Genomic DNA, 16716 nt, shown 5'->3' on the forward strand with positions numbered 1-16716 from the left:
GGTCTGATTACAGTGCCGGCTTCAACCTGGCACTAATAACAAGCTTGGTGACTGCTCGCCACTGGCAGAGAGCAAATAAAGAGATGGAGAGGACACAGAGAGAGAGAACAGGAGGACAAGAAGTGTCAGTGGAGAGGAGAGAGGAGAAGCATCTGGAGAGGGACCAAGGGAGATATGTTGAAAGAGGAATGAGCTATGAAACATTTAGAGAAAGGCGAACATGCAAGAGTAAGTGAAAGAGTGAGTTAATTTGTGATTCAGGGAGAGAAAGCAGTGCAAGTGCTGTAATGATGGCTCATGGAGCATTCAGTGCATCAGAAGCACCATAATTACCACTGCTAACAAAAGCGCACAGTGACTTGCAAAAGAAAAAAACAATAATGATAATACTAATGATTATATTGGTGATGCTCACCACTAGAACAGAGACCCTTTCTGTTGTCACTTCACACCTGCAACACCATGCCGATAGCAATGTTACTTTAATCCTTTCTCTCAATGCTTTTTACAAAACACAATGATCTACTGTAAGTTAGGAGTGTGTCTCTGTGTTTTGTTGAGTTTTAAACTATTTAATCAGTGCATGACGGTCACTGCAGTAGTCCTTCTGCTTTACAGGAAGTACTTGAGCTGTGGGTGGGTAAATTATGCATTCTGTGAAATGGAATTAAGCTTGTCAAACAATCTGCCATATTTCTTATTCTTTCACCCATTCCTTTAAGATATACAGTCACAACAACAACAGTTATAGCCTGTTTTTATTTAGCGGAGGACCTTTTTCTTCTGAGTCATATAGCTTTTACTGAATGGAAGTCAAGAGTGTATGCTTTGACTTAAAATGATAAATGTGCGTTCTTTTGTGAATATAATGCACCCATAAATCCCACTCCTCTGAATTCTGCCTTCTTTTCTTTGTGTGCATTCAGAGTAATGGCCAGCCCAACACAAGCAGACATGGTTAAGCATGTGCACCTGGCCAACTACCACAGCTACATGTTTGTTCACAAGCTCCCACTCAGAATGACTTCTTTCTGTTGAGCGAGTGCAGCAGATTTATAGCAGATAAAAGGTTCAACCAACACATGAGACGCAGTTCAACATTCATCTCAAGCTCTTTATGTGTTTTGAGTTGACGTATATTTGTGTTTGTACCGACATTACGAATGAGTTGTGCACTGCAGGTACAGGTATGCTTATGGCTTACATGCCCGTCTCTGTCTACTGGGGAGTAAAAGGGAGAGCGGTCGTGTTAGGAGGGGAGCGACAGGTTCTCATTGTCTGTCTGTCTCCAATAAATTCAGCAGGCACAGATGGTCTGGACAGGTCACTCTGACTGAGATTATGAAGTTGTCAGGGCTGATGGAGGAAGAGAGGCGCAGAGACGAGAGGGATGAAGCGAGCAAAGGAGGAGAGAGGGAGCAGAGAGAATGAGAGAGCTTTTAACGTTAGGAATTGTGAGGGCGGTTGGATTGGTGCTTTTGTGCAAAGCCTTATTTGACCCATTGGATTTGAATGGCGGGTTTGTATTGGGGTAAGTGAATTGGCTACCATTCTGAAAACCAGTCATGTCCAATTCAAATTCAACTTGGGAGTCTTATCTGGCACTCAGGAGCACAGCTTCAAAAGGTGTTTTCTTCTCACTGATTATCCCCCTTTTAAAAGGACTGCATCACTTTGCTAGTACTAAGTACAACTCTGACGCCTGGGGTACGTTTTTATTTCCAGTGAGGCGAGATGTAGCAACCAGTAGATCCCTGATATCTGGCTGACATCTCAGCTCATTCTCCCTCTGCTTACACAGAGCAGGACTGTGTCGTTTAAGAAAGAAGAAATAACACATTCATACCGTACAAGTGAAATGTAGATCACCTAACCCTTTAACACCGAGCGTATCGCAGGTGCCACGTTTGACTGACTGATGACTTTGCATTACAGTAATTACGCGACATGTTTGTGCTATACAACATGTGGTTACTATGGTAATTTCACTCGTGCTGTTGCAGGAAGCCGGAGAATCAGCGCCTTTGTCACCAGAGAGGAGAGAGTTGGAAAAATGCCTGTACATGGTTCGCATTTCTTGCCCTGTTTTTGCACATTGAGATAAAAACTCAAACAAATGCCATGGAAAACATGTTTTGTACTGTTCAAATCTGGTGTTCATGTACAACTACAGTGTTTTAAATTTTAAATCGTTAATGCACCATTTTAACATGCAGTGAATTGTAAGTAGCTGCCAGATATTGAACGTTATTCTTGCTCACAGGACAGTTTCTGGCCCTTTTATGCTTAAAATAAGCCATAAAGCCCAGAGGCTTACTTGTTACAGGGCTAAACAATAAATCGCAACCTTGAGTCTTTTTTTGTGTAGTTGTCATTTTCATAATGTGGTCATTCAGCACAACTGGCATGCACACATTATTCTGGTTTCAAACAACCCTCGTCTTATTGTGACAGTTGTATCCATGGTTCTTAATAGACAATTATAGTGAATTGCTGCGAGTATGCACAACTTTGTCAAGCAAAAGTTCAGTGAAGCAAGGAAGGCTGTCCAGTGTCATAATTGCAGACGGGTTTTAATCAAATCCCAGATTACCTGGAAGAAAAAGCATTAATCACTGTTTACAAAAATAACTCTTCTTATCATAGTTGGTTGCACACATTTTTTTTTTCCCTGCGCAGAGGACATCATCCAAACCTAATATGTCAGTTTAATTAATTAATAAATGAATACCTTTTTTGACAAGCTGTTGTCTAGATGTCTTCTCCCTTCTCTGTGTGACTCAACAGAGAAAAGCAAAAATGTAATTTCATTTCTCACGCTTAACTCTGAACTGGTTATTACAACACTTATGTGCCAAGGTGGTGGCCTAAGTTTCCTCCTGAGGGCTGGACATGCTGTTGAGGCGTGGGCACTTAGTGGCCCCCCAGTGCTCTCTAATATTCACATAACCCTAAATAGTTCAGAGCAGCTTCCGGCCAGTTTCTTTATCTTCCTTTGGTTGTAGTAGATGGAGGATTTGGGATTGCCAGGATTACATTTTCTGCGGTCAGCCGGTCAAGCGGGCAGTAATTGAGCGGATAATGGCCAAGATATTCATGAAAATTAAAAGGATGAGCTGCGTTTAAAGCAAGAAAAAGAGGGCATTGAGGAAAGAAAGAAGAGAGAGATGTAGCGAGAGCTGGACAGCACTTTCCCTGGTATTTTCAGCACAGAAGACATTTGGATGACTCTCTCCCTCTCTCTCTCTCCCTCTCTCTCTCCCTGTGTGTGTGTGTGTAGACACGCACACAGCACAATTGGGCAGGGAGCATACACCATGTTGGTTCTTATAATATTGAACTTGGAGCAGAGTGGTAAATACACTCCCTTTCTCAGAGAGAGTCACAGAAGAGTTGCAAAACTCATCTTGTGTGGCCACTGTTGTGGAACGTGGGATTTTCTTTTTTTTCCCTGTTGAAAAAGTGCCACAAGTAATGCAAAAAAAAAAGAAGAAGAAGTGTATGTGTCTGTTGGTGAGGTGACTGGGGTTCAAGTGAGTGATCAATGAAGTTTGATTTTGTGTGCAGAGTTGGCCATAAGCACAGCCCACTGCCCTCCACTCTCCCCCTCTCTCTCCCTCCCTCTCTGAGAGTGTGTTATCGCTTCAGGACCGACACACTCTTGTATTCAGTGAAAGGAGGAAGGCATCAGTGCTCCACACCTGCTGCTCTATCTGCTCTAACATTCTGCAGGCACACAGGCCCAGTGCTAGAGGATGTAAACCTTCGTATCTCAAACATAAAGTATGCGGTGCAGCTTGTGATTTTTAAGCTGCAACATATAGAAATGTTCAGAGCATTGAAGGGATGCTCAGCAGTTGCAGTCATTTCTCTGTAAAGCTGTCTCAGACACAGCTAATACGCGTCTGCAAATGATGCTGTAATGTTGACAGGTGGTGAGGATCCTTGTCATGGTTCATGTATGATATTAAGCATGGAATTGTAATGATTTTCTCTTTTTGCCATAACACGTATGTAGAGCGGACAGAGTCATCTAGTTTGAAAAGGAAAGTTTGACTTCACTAGATTCAAAAAGAATTCTGTTGGTTGGAAATCTGTGGGAAAATTAGCCTCCTTCTCACTTGATTAATAACGCCAGTGAACATTTTCCTGCAGAGTTAATGGTCTCAATCTCTAGTTACAGATCATCTTCATTCGAACATGATGATGATTTTGTAAATGATGTTCCCATTTAGTGGTAAATAGACAATAAAGGGCTCTTGTGTCTTCCCTCTCTTCCCTCCTTTCTCCGACGTTTCGTGCTACTCTATCCGATTCAAAGAAGGCAAAAAAATATGTTTAACAAAATAGGAGTTTCTTTTGCAACTACTTACATTATATACACATTCTATGGTTTTACACAAATTCGTAATGAATAAATAAGGTTATTTGACCTGAATGTAATGAGTTTTCTAGTGCACTATAATGCAAACTAGATTTTCTATCAAAATATTATTTTAGAAATATTTAACGCCTGACGTGTTTTTAATATTTTACCAAAACCATGACCTTTGTCTGAGTCATTACCCAAAAACATTTGGGATACCGAACACAAACCCTTGTTTCTGGTGTAGAGGTGACTATAATCGTGTTTCCCTCTGAAGCGCTTCACCAAAGCACTTAAGTCTGTGTCTAAAACTCCTACAGAATGTAATAATAATGTGTATATCTGTGTTCGGGGTATTACAGTATGCAGTGAAGTTGCTCATAGAGGAATACAGTATCGGGTTGTATAAGAAGACAGAGGCTCTACCTCTTCTTTACACTCTGTCGTTAAACGCGGGGGGGTTTTTTTTGCCCCAGAACTTTTATTGAAAGATTTGTTTGTGCTGCTTGTTACGGTGTCTGGGTTTACTGGGAGGGGACGTTTCAGGAAATCTCCTGAGAGCAAAGCCTTCCTACTTTCACCTTCAACCCTCACACATCCTCCCTTCCCCTTCTTCTCTTCCTCTGCTTCATTTTCACTCATGCTTTGATGACTCTTTTGTTACCCTGGTGACAGTGGAGTGGAGGTAATAGCTGTCAATAGCAGAGATGACTTTTTGGCTTTTCCAGAGTAGATAACATGGTCCTGCACACTCTTACTGGTCATCTCTGCCACTGCATGTTTTTTCTTTCTGCTTTGCTCCTTTTTTTTCACTTCATTTCCTCTGGCATTCCTTCCCTTCTAAACTTCCTCCCTCTTATCTCCTTCCCCTTCCCTCTTTTGGTGTTTTCCATTTACCTCATCTTCTTCTTGTTTCTCACTTGTGCTTTCTCCGTAATCTTTTAATCTTCCATGTCTTCCTTCCCTTTCCCTTTTCCACTTTGAGTCCAGTTAATTTTCGCTCGCTTACTTTATTCCCGCCAATCTCTATCACTTTCTTTTCCTCTTTTTTCATTTTCTCGTCCTGCATGCACTTTCTCAGTCTTTAAGAGTAGGATTTTTTTGTGTTGTTGCACCAGTAGAGGCATTCATGCACACACTCACAACAGAGAGAGGAATTGAATCTGTCCAGTGTGATTGCTGAACACGTACACAAACGCACCCACGCACTCACACACAAACAGGTTTGCACAGCTGACCTTTCAAGGACACTGCATTGACTTCCATTCATTTGGACACCCCAAACAAAGCATTATCCCTAACCTTTAGTCCTAACCAGACAACCCCAATTCAAATCTTCAAAGCCCTAAACTACCTGTAAACCAGTTGAGGTTCTTTCTCATTAGGAACAGGTTTTGGTCTCCATGAGGACTACTGGTCCTGACAAGGTCAGTGTTTATGCCAGAAAAGGTCCTGAAGAGTAACAAATACAAGTACAGACACACACAGACACACACAAGGTAAGAGGTCATTGTAAATAACATACTTTCATTTCCCTGAGGCATAGACTCTTGCTTGATATTCATAACCATAACATGCAGAACCTGACAGACTGACTGTGTGTGTGTGTGTGTGTGTGTGTAATGATGATATCCGTACTTATACTCTTATGCATGTGCACGTAGACACATGCAGGCATACTTGGTAAAATATACACACACTGCGGGCATTTTGCAAACTGATAGTTTGAGAAACAGAGAGAGAGGGAGATGACAATGGGCTTTGCTGGAACTCTCTATCCATCTTTACTTGCTGTTCCTCACATCTGCAGCCTCTACCTACTGTATAAGACAAGTCCTCACTTCTTCATCACTGTTTGTTGTTCACGTTTGTTAAACCTGCAGGCAAAACAAAGATAATGCACATGCATGTCACCGAAACACACCTCTGTATCCACACACATACCTGCTTAGGATCAGGCCAAAGGTTGTGTTTTGAGCCTTCTTAATCCATTTATGCATTTGGCTTTTCCTGAATAATACATCATTTTTTCGTTATTAGCCCTGCATACACTTAAGTAGAGAAGGAACAAAATAATAATAACTAGAAAATTCCCCAGAGACATTTGTATCGTGCCTGCTTCTTGGTGCCAATGCTGATGGATGCAGGACTTGAGCTGGTAATAGAGTAACATTTGAACCTTTAAAACTTAAAGAAAGACTGTCTCTTGCAGCTGGTTGTACAAACCCCTCCCCCTAAAACTTAAACTGTGTTCGTTTAAAAACCGTTACAGAAAAAAGCCTCAAGTCTTGTGACCTGTTTAAAGTTTCAACCACATCTCTGTGTTAAAGTATGACCACACTATTCAAACCAATTTCCATTCTTGAAAATTACTCACTGTTTTTTTTCCTGAATTTTGTCACAATGGTTACTTGAAACGTTTTGAAAAGTCATAGCACTCCATTCCCGATGAAACCGCATGTTTTCCCGCATGATGTGTGGGGTTTTTATCAAAACTAAGATAAAAAGAAGAAGAAGAAGAAGAAATGTGGAAGAATAACAATAGATGCATGTTTAGCAATGCAAATCAATGGAACACCATTTCATCAAAGTTAACAGCAACTCTTCACAGGACTTTTTCTGCAGGTAGCCGTGTAGTTCAAAACAAGAGTGATTCAAACTCCAGCATACGCCTCTCTTGTCGACTCCATGCAGTGCCAGTCATCTGTGAATAAGTGAATAAGCCATAATATCGGTGTATTTGTAAATATTTTAATAGTGTTTGAGATGTACTGGAAAGAGACGCATACAGAAATACAAAATGCACATGGAGGTAAATCAAATGCTATTTTTCTTATGTTTTTTGCAGAATGTGAGTTGTGGACACCGACATCTTGTAAATGTTCAGGCAAAACAAGCTCATTCAGTTAGTTTGGGTTGAAATATGCTATGAGAATAAATGTAAAAAAAAAAAAAAAACATGAGTAGCTCTCAGGCATTTTCATTTTGTCAAAGTAGCTCTCAGAAGAAAAAAGGTTAGCGAGCCCTACGTTATACAGTCTGTGCAGTGTAGTATTTAAATGGAGTCATATAATACATGCCATAAACAAAGGTGTTTATAAAATCACGTTTTAATCGTTTTTATTAATTATTATTATAATAATCTTATTGATTATTTGCATTCTGAGGACAATTTTGAGGACAGAATTGTGTTATGGACCAAACGTGAAAAAGAGCCATCGACAGACTCTGTATTTACTGGGAGACAGAATCTAAATTCCTCGATTGTTGACGTAAAATGAGCAAACAGATGTTAAACCCACCCAAGATTTACCTGTGCAGTGTGGATGAAAGCCAGGTATTGGGATACTGAGCCGCATGGATGTAGACACACGTTTTTGTGAATCAACTTGTATTGTCTCATCTCAAAGCCATAATGAAGTAGTGCGATGGCTATTGATCCAGGATGTCGGGACCCAAAGTCCTGCTGGTGCTCGTGTTCGCAATCTATTGAGAGTGTTTACTCCTGGGTTTGAGTGTGCATGCTAAGTTGAGTGGGAAGAGAGAGACTCTGCAGTCTTTTGTTCCTCAGAAACAGCACAGAGAAATGCTGAAGGAGACTTTTGTTGAGCAGCATTTACTTGCTGCTATTTCATTTCGGTGCACTGCACAAGACAAAACAGCCGAGTGCCCAGCTTATCTCTGGACACTTCATGGTTTAACCCCCTTTACCACAAAAAGAACGATTTCTGTGAACGAAAACCTAAACCAGGCTGGAAAAAACCCCTCTGTGCAGCCAGAAGTGTAACAACTGCAGGGTGATGCCATTGTAACCCTACGGGCAGAGTGAAAACAGTTCCTGACTTACAAGGTGAAAGTAATACAAACCTCACTGTCTTGGCCAGTATTCAATATCAATATCAACCTCAGCGGGTGACTGATTTTGAAAATCCCTTTCCCGTAGCTGCTTAATGATAAAAGCTACTCTGTGGTTTGTCAGTTTTGACACTTTCAGAGGTCAGAAATGTTTGGTACTGGTGACGCAGTGAAACACTGAAAGCATTAAAATCTTAAAGCAGTCGATCAGAAAAAAAAAATCAAAGAATTAATCTAATTTGAAGCATAAAACTGCTTTGGGTTTGTGCTGTTTGTAACTTCACCTCACGGAGTGGGAGTGAAGTATTGTTTTTAGTGGCTCTGTGTGTCTGTCTGTTTGTGTTTCCACAGTTACACTCGCCAATATGACCGACAGAGGCCGACAGAGGCTTGTTGCGTGAATGGGGTGAAGTCATCCCTGATTGCCTTGTTTATGATTTCACTGGGGCTTTTTTTCCCTGGACATACCTGTCCCCTAATGATTTAAAATCAGTTTTCTTACTGGCATGAGTGTCATCATAACAGCACAACCCCAGATGTCCTGTTTTCGTCCTGTAATAAAAAGTTTTCGCAGCTGTAGCACATCCCACCTACTCTCAGGTGTGCGTCATGGCACCATGTGAGTGAAAAACTGTATTTTATATATATATTTATATATATATATATATATATTCACTTTACGTGTGTGTAAATGAATGCTACATTCTTTGTTGTTTATCCTAACCATATAATTAGTTCAGTCTACCTCAGTGAGGATGGTGAAGTTACGCTCATTTCTCACTCTCATTTCTCACTCTCGTGTGTGTGTTTCTTTCTTCCTGTTGTCCTTCTTTCACAATAAAAGACAATAAGAGAATAATAGAGGCACGCACACACAAAGGTACGCAGCGTCTGTCTGCAGTGGTAATGGTTGCCTGAAAGAGAACTCGATCAATCCATGTCATTTTCATCTGATTACACTAAATAAATGTCAGCACGCTTAGCTCTTCTTGGAACTTCATGCTGCTTCCCTCTGTTTATCAAAATACCTTAAATGAAATCCCTGTCATGTTATACAGGGTCCTATATCACAAGGGGCTTGATGATTTAAGCGGTTTACCTAATTGTGTGTGTGTGTGTGTGTGTGTTGTCTGGGGAGAGGCGGAGCAGAGAGAGACATCCAGGCAAAATTAGAAGTTTATATAAACTGCACCCGAGCCTTCTCGGAGGATTTATAATCCATTTCGTGAATAACTGCAAATTATTTCCGTGGTATTTTCTGCATTTCCTGACAAAAGGTAATTTCCTGTATTTTCTTTTTGATGAACTTTATGGAACTGTTGCTTATGTATTTTCAGGGTATTACCAAGACAAACAAGGAATGTAAATTTACACTCTTTTTTTTTTTTTTAGATTCTTCCCCTTCAATAGGACAGATTTAGTGTGAAATGGGTTGAGATTATCATTGAATACGATCACTGCAGAGGTCTTTGTGGTGCACCTGCTCAACTAGCTAAGCTACAGATGTTCCATTCTGTTTTTAATGAAGTTGTAATTGTAGTTGTAGGCATTGTAGTCTTATTCTTTTTTAGATGGAGGCAGGTGATCCTCTGTGGCAACCTCTAAAGGGAGAAGCTGAAAGACATAGTCTTAGTACTTAGCAGTATTTGCCTGTGCTTGTTTTGAGGGCCAACATCTACTGTAACTGATTGGTATCATCTGTTGGTGGCACAGGCCAAGTGTGATTAGCCAATGCTTGATTTTGGCTCCGCACCACTCTTGTTTCTAATTATCAAGAGTTAATGAAGGAAATCTTGTAGCATATGTGCCACAAATTTCTGCATGAGTTCCTGTAACTTGTGTCACTCTCTGATGGAAGTCCTTTCATATGTAACACGGCACCGTTGTACCTGATGTTCTCACTTTTAAGGTCACGTCTGTTTGCATGACATTCATTTTAGTTTTAGTCCAAATAATACTGGACTTGTTAGTCAAACTGAAATTGTCCTAAATCCAATTTTCCAGAGTCGTATTAAAACACCCAGATGATGTGATGGGAGTCGAACTACTAATGCATATATATATCTTCAGTCATACCAGAGTTGGACATGAGCTGGCCTGAGCTTTATGTGCCTACATCACAGTTGTACTGTCAGTTGGACTGACAAGGAGACCGATTTTAGGCTTAAGAAATGTAATATTATGAAGTTCATGGATAGCAGGAGGCCTCAGATTGCCAGCTAAACCAGAAACCGCCTAATTCTAACAAAGTGAAAGGGGGGCACACTGCAATATATAGCAGACACATTTCAGTCAAGCTGTTCCCTGCTAACGCTTGTATAATCTGTAGCCTGTAGTCTAATTGAGCAGTAGCTATGGACTATGCAAGCTCATCTTAATTGTACGTGATAACTTACTGACTGTATTTGTCGTTGCTTTGCTCATGGTATTCGTTTAGCGTTCAAACCAAGTGGTTTTTTTAGTGATGAAAATATTTCATCAGTGAACCACAGCTGTGGTGTAAATGTTTGCTGTACAGCTAAATATGTTAAGTGAGCCATTGGACCCACAGATGCCTGGTGTTGAATGCAATTGAAAACAATATAAATGCATTATTGACTGTGGCTGATCCGCAAAGAGGTAAACAAACAAGCAGCTAATTGTATTTTTGTCTGCACTCTCTGATTCATTTTGGCACTATGTCTTCTTTGTTGCTTTCTAAAGGTTTCTCTCTTAATCTAAGAGACACAGTTCCTAGTACAAGCACTGACAGTTTTTCAATAGGTAATACTGTCTCCATCCCATGGACACCAAATGTGACAGGGAAGCCCCAGGGTTAAAGAGACTGTCCATCTATTAGCGCTGTGTGTCTTTTATCTCTTTGAGCTTACTTATATGGATTACAAAAATGAAGTGAGCTGTGCGGATGGTTTGACACATGATGTGTAATAATCCAAAGAATCCTTAAGTGAGAAACTGACGGCGCTTTTACCTGACCCGAATACACAAATTGCAAATTCAAAGTTAATAGAGGGTGTGTCTTTATGAGCAAAAGAACATGCAGTCATCCTCTACGTTAATAAATAGCATCATAATTCCCAAAGAACAAATAATTATTATGAAATATAATGAAAGCAGGTGCTCTTGGTGACAAACCCTCACAGAATTATCACCTGACTGCAGCTCCCCTCAGCTTCTTGTGATATAGCATCTTTCAGCTGCTACTTCTTTATTGCCTGCAACTTTTCTTTTGGGTGCCACTCTTAGCAGTTTAATCAACTCTATTCAGAAGCAGCTGTTTTGTTTTTTGTTAGTTTTTTTTCCCCTTTCTTTCAATAAGGTTCCCATAAACTGACTGTACTCTACCTGCTCAGCACTTAACAGAGGCAAAGTTAGTGAATAGCCGGCGAGAATAATGGCACATTTAGCAACTTTAGAGCCAGATTTCTTCATTTGGGAGTTGGTTGCTACCGAAACAGCTGCAAGGGGAATATTAGACTATTCATCTGTCCAAGTGAAAAGCATTGTTGCATTTTTGTTGTGCAAAAATGCTGAGATAGGAAGTCGTTTGCTCAAAGTTGCTTCAGCAAACACAGTGCCACGTTTATCAGATGAAACCCAAAAGCGCAAAGGTTGTGTTTAACTGGAGGATTGATGTGGTTTCTGTAAAATCATATACATTGTCCTTTGAAAGACCTGTACATATCTGTCTGTATTTGTCAAATATGCCACAGGCTGACGATTTAATTCCATTTTGCTTTTTTTCTGTCACTCAGCAGAATAAATGGGCTCTGTGTAGTCATTTCAGCGCTCCACCTGTGCTTTACTGCATCTTTCAAGCATGAAACATCTGCCACTGGAAAGTGACAGCTACAAAACAAATTGGACTATTTTGGAATCATAGGACCTTACAGAATTGCTGCATTTTACTATTTCATCATCTCTTATTGATGTTTTTCCTCAAAGATTTATCTTGTTTTCGGTTGTTTAAGGTTTTTCCTTTCTTTGACAAGATGACATGCAGCACTTTAAGTCCCTGCGCTTTCTTTTTGACCATAAAGTTTTGATTTTTGTCAGTCACATTTTAAGTTTACCAAGCCTTTGAATTTATGATTGAAATCTGTCTCACACAGCACTCCTTTGCAGTGAGTGTGGCAGTGAGACTGGAGCAATGAAGCTTTTTTTGTGCTTCATTTTCTTCTCTCAAAGGTAAAACAGTGAAGCATGTAGCGGAGAGCAACAGCTGCAGGTCAGCTCAAATCTTTGAAGAACTACATCAAACACACAAAAATAATCTTTCAGCAAATGGCCTAAAAGTATGTGTGTGTGTGAGAGAGAGAGAGAGCGAGGACATGGGTGTGTAGCTGCTAATCCTTTGGCCTTCCCCCAGTCTCTGCCCCTCTGCCCCCTGCTGCTCATCACCAATATCTGGCTGCACATTTTTATTCATATTTATTTCTTAGATCTTAACCGTGTTTATATTCTGACAGTTACCTTTTCCCTGCTCCCATTCTGACCCATTCTCTTATCTCGCCTCTGCACACTCCTTCATACCACGCCTCTGCTCCTCAGCTTTGACTCTTTGCTTGAGTGATCGTCCTTGTGTTTGTTCAAACCAACCATTTCTGGGCATCATCAGATATCTCATGTATTTCCCATTTTCACACTGAAATGCGACACATATTCTTTTTAGCATTAAATGCTTCCTCTTCTGCTGGTGACGAGGGTTTTTGTTGATGAGAACACACACTGCCACATCCCCCAACATCGCATCATTGCATTTGATTAGCTCCAACCCCCTGTGCCCTCCCTTATCACTACCAGCACCACAGGGAAGCGCCACATCCATATGTGCGCACGTGTTACACACACACACACACACACACACACACTATTATATAAACACACACACACGTCACAGTCACACCTTTAGACTAATCTGAATTAAAAAGTCATTTCAAAAGATTGTATGTGCACACGCACATGCAGGTCTGCTCGGCTGTTCTTTGTTTTGCTATTTACTTAATTGTTATCCCTTACCTTAACCATGACCAACTCTAATTATAACTTAACAGCAATTCAAATCTTAGCCCTAAACTTAAAGGAATACTTTAGCTTTGTATTACTAATAAAAGGGTAGTATTTTTGAAAACTTGTGCTTCCCAACCTCAGAGTTGAGAAATATCTTCATTCCTTTTTTTGTTACCAGTGACACTTTGGTCCGAGGCTTGAAACTACAACGCTAATTCCCAGAATGTAAACAGTGTAAACAACCTTAGAAATGAGGTTCTGCCTCATAAGAACTAGATTTTGGTCTCCGATTGGTCTGCTGGTCTTGACTAGGACAGTGTTTAAGCCTAAAAAGAGGTAACAATATACCCAGACACTCCTGGTGCTGTGGCAGCAGCAGGACATCAGGTTAAGCCAGCATGATGCTGACAGCTCCCTGTCCCTAATGAAGCATTCATAAACTGCAGCACAAAACAGTGGATCAGAGAGCAGCAGAGGTCTCCACCTGCTCTGCTATCTGCTCTCTGCCAGAGGAAGAGATCAGAGGGGAGAGGACTGCTCTAAACCCCCAACCTTCCCAAAACCTCCCTGCCCTACTTTTCAGAGAAACACCAGCCCTCTTATCACCTGCTCTTCATTACCATTCCATCCCTGGTCTCAGAGTGACCATGTGCATGTATTAACTGTACTTAGTTATCATGTTTCTGTGTCATTTATGTGTTAGCAGTGCTGTGTTAGATCATATTTTGTTTTTTTCCAAATTCTAACCGAACACTGACATGACATTGACACACTGCATGATGTCTCCACACACATGGCCCAGCATGGCCGGTGTTCAAGGTACAGATGTCTCTACAACTGCTGAAGCCAGCTTGTTTGAGCATTTGATACTGTTTATGAATAACAAGTGGAGCCTTTTTCACATTAAGATAAAAAAAATGCAATTGTTGCCTGCTGCGTCTCAAAAAACAAGTCTGGACATCTGCCAGGGAAGGAGGTTCTATTGGAAAAGAATAGTGGCATATTTATTTTTAAAAAGGATGGAACAAATAAACGTAAACCATTGCCTTTTCTGCACTGTGAACTTAGTCAAACTTTTAAAAGGCACCTTGTGAACAAGTTCATGTTCATGTGTATGAACTGAATTTTGAACTCTACTTAAGTGGAAACTGGCACAAGACTATTTGTTGGACAACTGGTCTACAAAATCAGCCGAAACTCTTGTCCTATTTATCATTTTCTCTCTTGACTTTTCATGGAGAATCAAGTTTTGTCTATTCATTTCCACTTTGCATTCATTTCACCCTTTAGTCTGAGCGCACTTTAAAAGAGGGCACTTTGAAGCAGTCACTTCCTAAAGTATTTTAGTGCATAATAACCAGGCTTCTGTCACACTGTGAACTCTGCTTTCTACAGTGTTAAAGCTAAACTTGCAGAGATATCCATGTGTTACACCTGACCTGGGTGTAGTATTTGCTACATCACACACATTTTCCAATTGGCACTGACAATGTGTATTGCAGTCACACGTTGTTCCCAATGGGCAGACAATGTCTCCTCTCTCATCCAAATGAAGCAAACCTGCTGAGTGCAGATATTCCACAAGTTGTGTCTATTTAAATGCTGCATGTATGTGATTAGAGTCATTTGTGTTTGTAAATACATGAATGAGTTTTATTGAGATTAGGCCTCAGGTAGCTAGTTGTCCTTTAGAGTATAATCCTCATTTAGAGATTACAGATCCATATCCGTGTGTCCTCTTTATCTGTGATTTCATTTCATTATCTTTGAATTTGAATTCAAAAGTGAAGAAGAGTGATAGTGAGGATCGCTCTAATTTAGCAATGACTTCTACACCTTCCCACTCTCTCCTTCTTCTTTTGCCACCTTTTATGTGATAATGAAACATAAATTCCCCACTTAATGTGGTGACCTTTTGTGTGTGTGTGTGTGCGCTTGTTACACTAATCACATTCGCCCAGGCAATTTGTTCGCTTGTCTGAGTCTGAGAAGAGATTTTTATCTGCACTAACACCCCATAGAGGCTGAGCTTTGTATCCAAATTGACACCTCAAATCAGGAGCCCACACACCTCCCTTTCTGATTCTACCCGTCACTCGTGCCCCTCATTGCCCTTGCCCCCTTTTTTGCCCGTCAACATGTCAGCTTCACTGAGACAAAGGGAAAGTTGGAGAAGGTGAAAGCCTCGGCTATTATTTAGTCAAATGAAATCAAGACGTGTGAGGGAGACGGTGTTTACTGTCACAATGCAAACACGCAAACTCTCTCTCCATGTGTGAATGGTCGCTATAGGCTTCTCTCTCATCTGCTGCCTAAACCCTAACAAGCACTATTTCACAGAAGCCATAAGCACTGACAAGTTTCTGCTCCTTGTCAGGACACATAGCTTTCACCACTCCCAACAGCAGGTGTTACATAAACAGCATTGCCTTGAAGGTTGTTTCTACTTGCTACATAACAAGAGGACAAGCTGTTTTAGACGCGTAGATTGTGCCGTGAGTGTAACTTCTGTTGCTCTGACCTTTTCCCTGCTCTGGGAGGTACAGCAAGACTGTGACTGCAGCGCTGTTTCCCACAGGTCATCAGTGTCTCATTGTTCATATGATTAGACACAAATTAGAGGCCAAGTGTCAGATTCGTTATCCAGTTCACATTGGCTGCCATTCAGCTGCCATCAACCTCTCACAATGCCTCATGATTTCAGTAAGCCACTTTCCTCCTGTGTCCTTTACTTTGAGCTATAATTTAGTACTTTATTTTGAAGTTGCCTTTGAGGTGCCTTTGTCATAAATTAAGTATTGAATAAGTTGCAAAGTTTTTTGCTGCAATACAACACAAGTATAACATGGAAAGGAAAGAGTTTGTTAACAAGCCTCATGCACCAAACATCAAAAGTACCTGACAGGAGAGAGTGGAAAAAGAAAGGAGAAGGAAATGTGTCATGAAGATGAGGAAAGTGAGGTGGGGGGGGGGATATGCTTTGATCGTAGCAACTCCTGTCTCCTTACACGTCCATAATATACTGCTGCACATATCCCAGTCTCTTATTAACAAGCCAGTGCCACACCATCCCGAAGGTAGGTATTAAATGTTCGTGGTAGAAAAAACCCTGAATCATTTCATTTTCTTCAAAAGAAAAAGAAAAAGAAAATGAAGACAAAATGCACAGCAAGAGAATTTGAAATCCAATATATTCACTCTCCTGTAAATTAAATTCATTGATGTAACAAGATATAATATCAAACATGGGTAAATCTATTCTAAATATGACAAGCCTAGGAAATGAGAGGGCTGCTGCCACTCGCTTTCTCTCTCAGGGGAGGCCATGTTTGTTCATGGCGGTCATAAATATGTATCATGCTCCAAGATCAGAGCGATTGTAATCTGATGGCAGCCTTTTATGAAACACAACATACGAAACCCAAGAAAAGCTCCCAACAGTGGCGAACATGGGCAAAATTAAAGGTTGCACCCTCTCCCATCAT

General features: G+C 40.7%; 1 protein-coding gene across 7 annotated transcripts in view; it reads left to right on the forward strand.

Annotated features, from left to right (window-relative positions):
* Positions 1–16716, forward strand: part of agrn (agrin) — a 226242-nt gene that overhangs the window by 131436 nt on the left and 78090 nt on the right. The window lies entirely within an intron of this gene.

The sequence above is a fragment of the Solea senegalensis genome, linkage group LG11 (assembly GCF_019176455.1).
Source record: "Solea senegalensis isolate Sse05_10M linkage group LG11, IFAPA_SoseM_1, whole genome shotgun sequence".
NCBI lineage: Eukaryota > Metazoa > Chordata > Actinopteri > Pleuronectiformes > Soleidae > Solea > Solea senegalensis.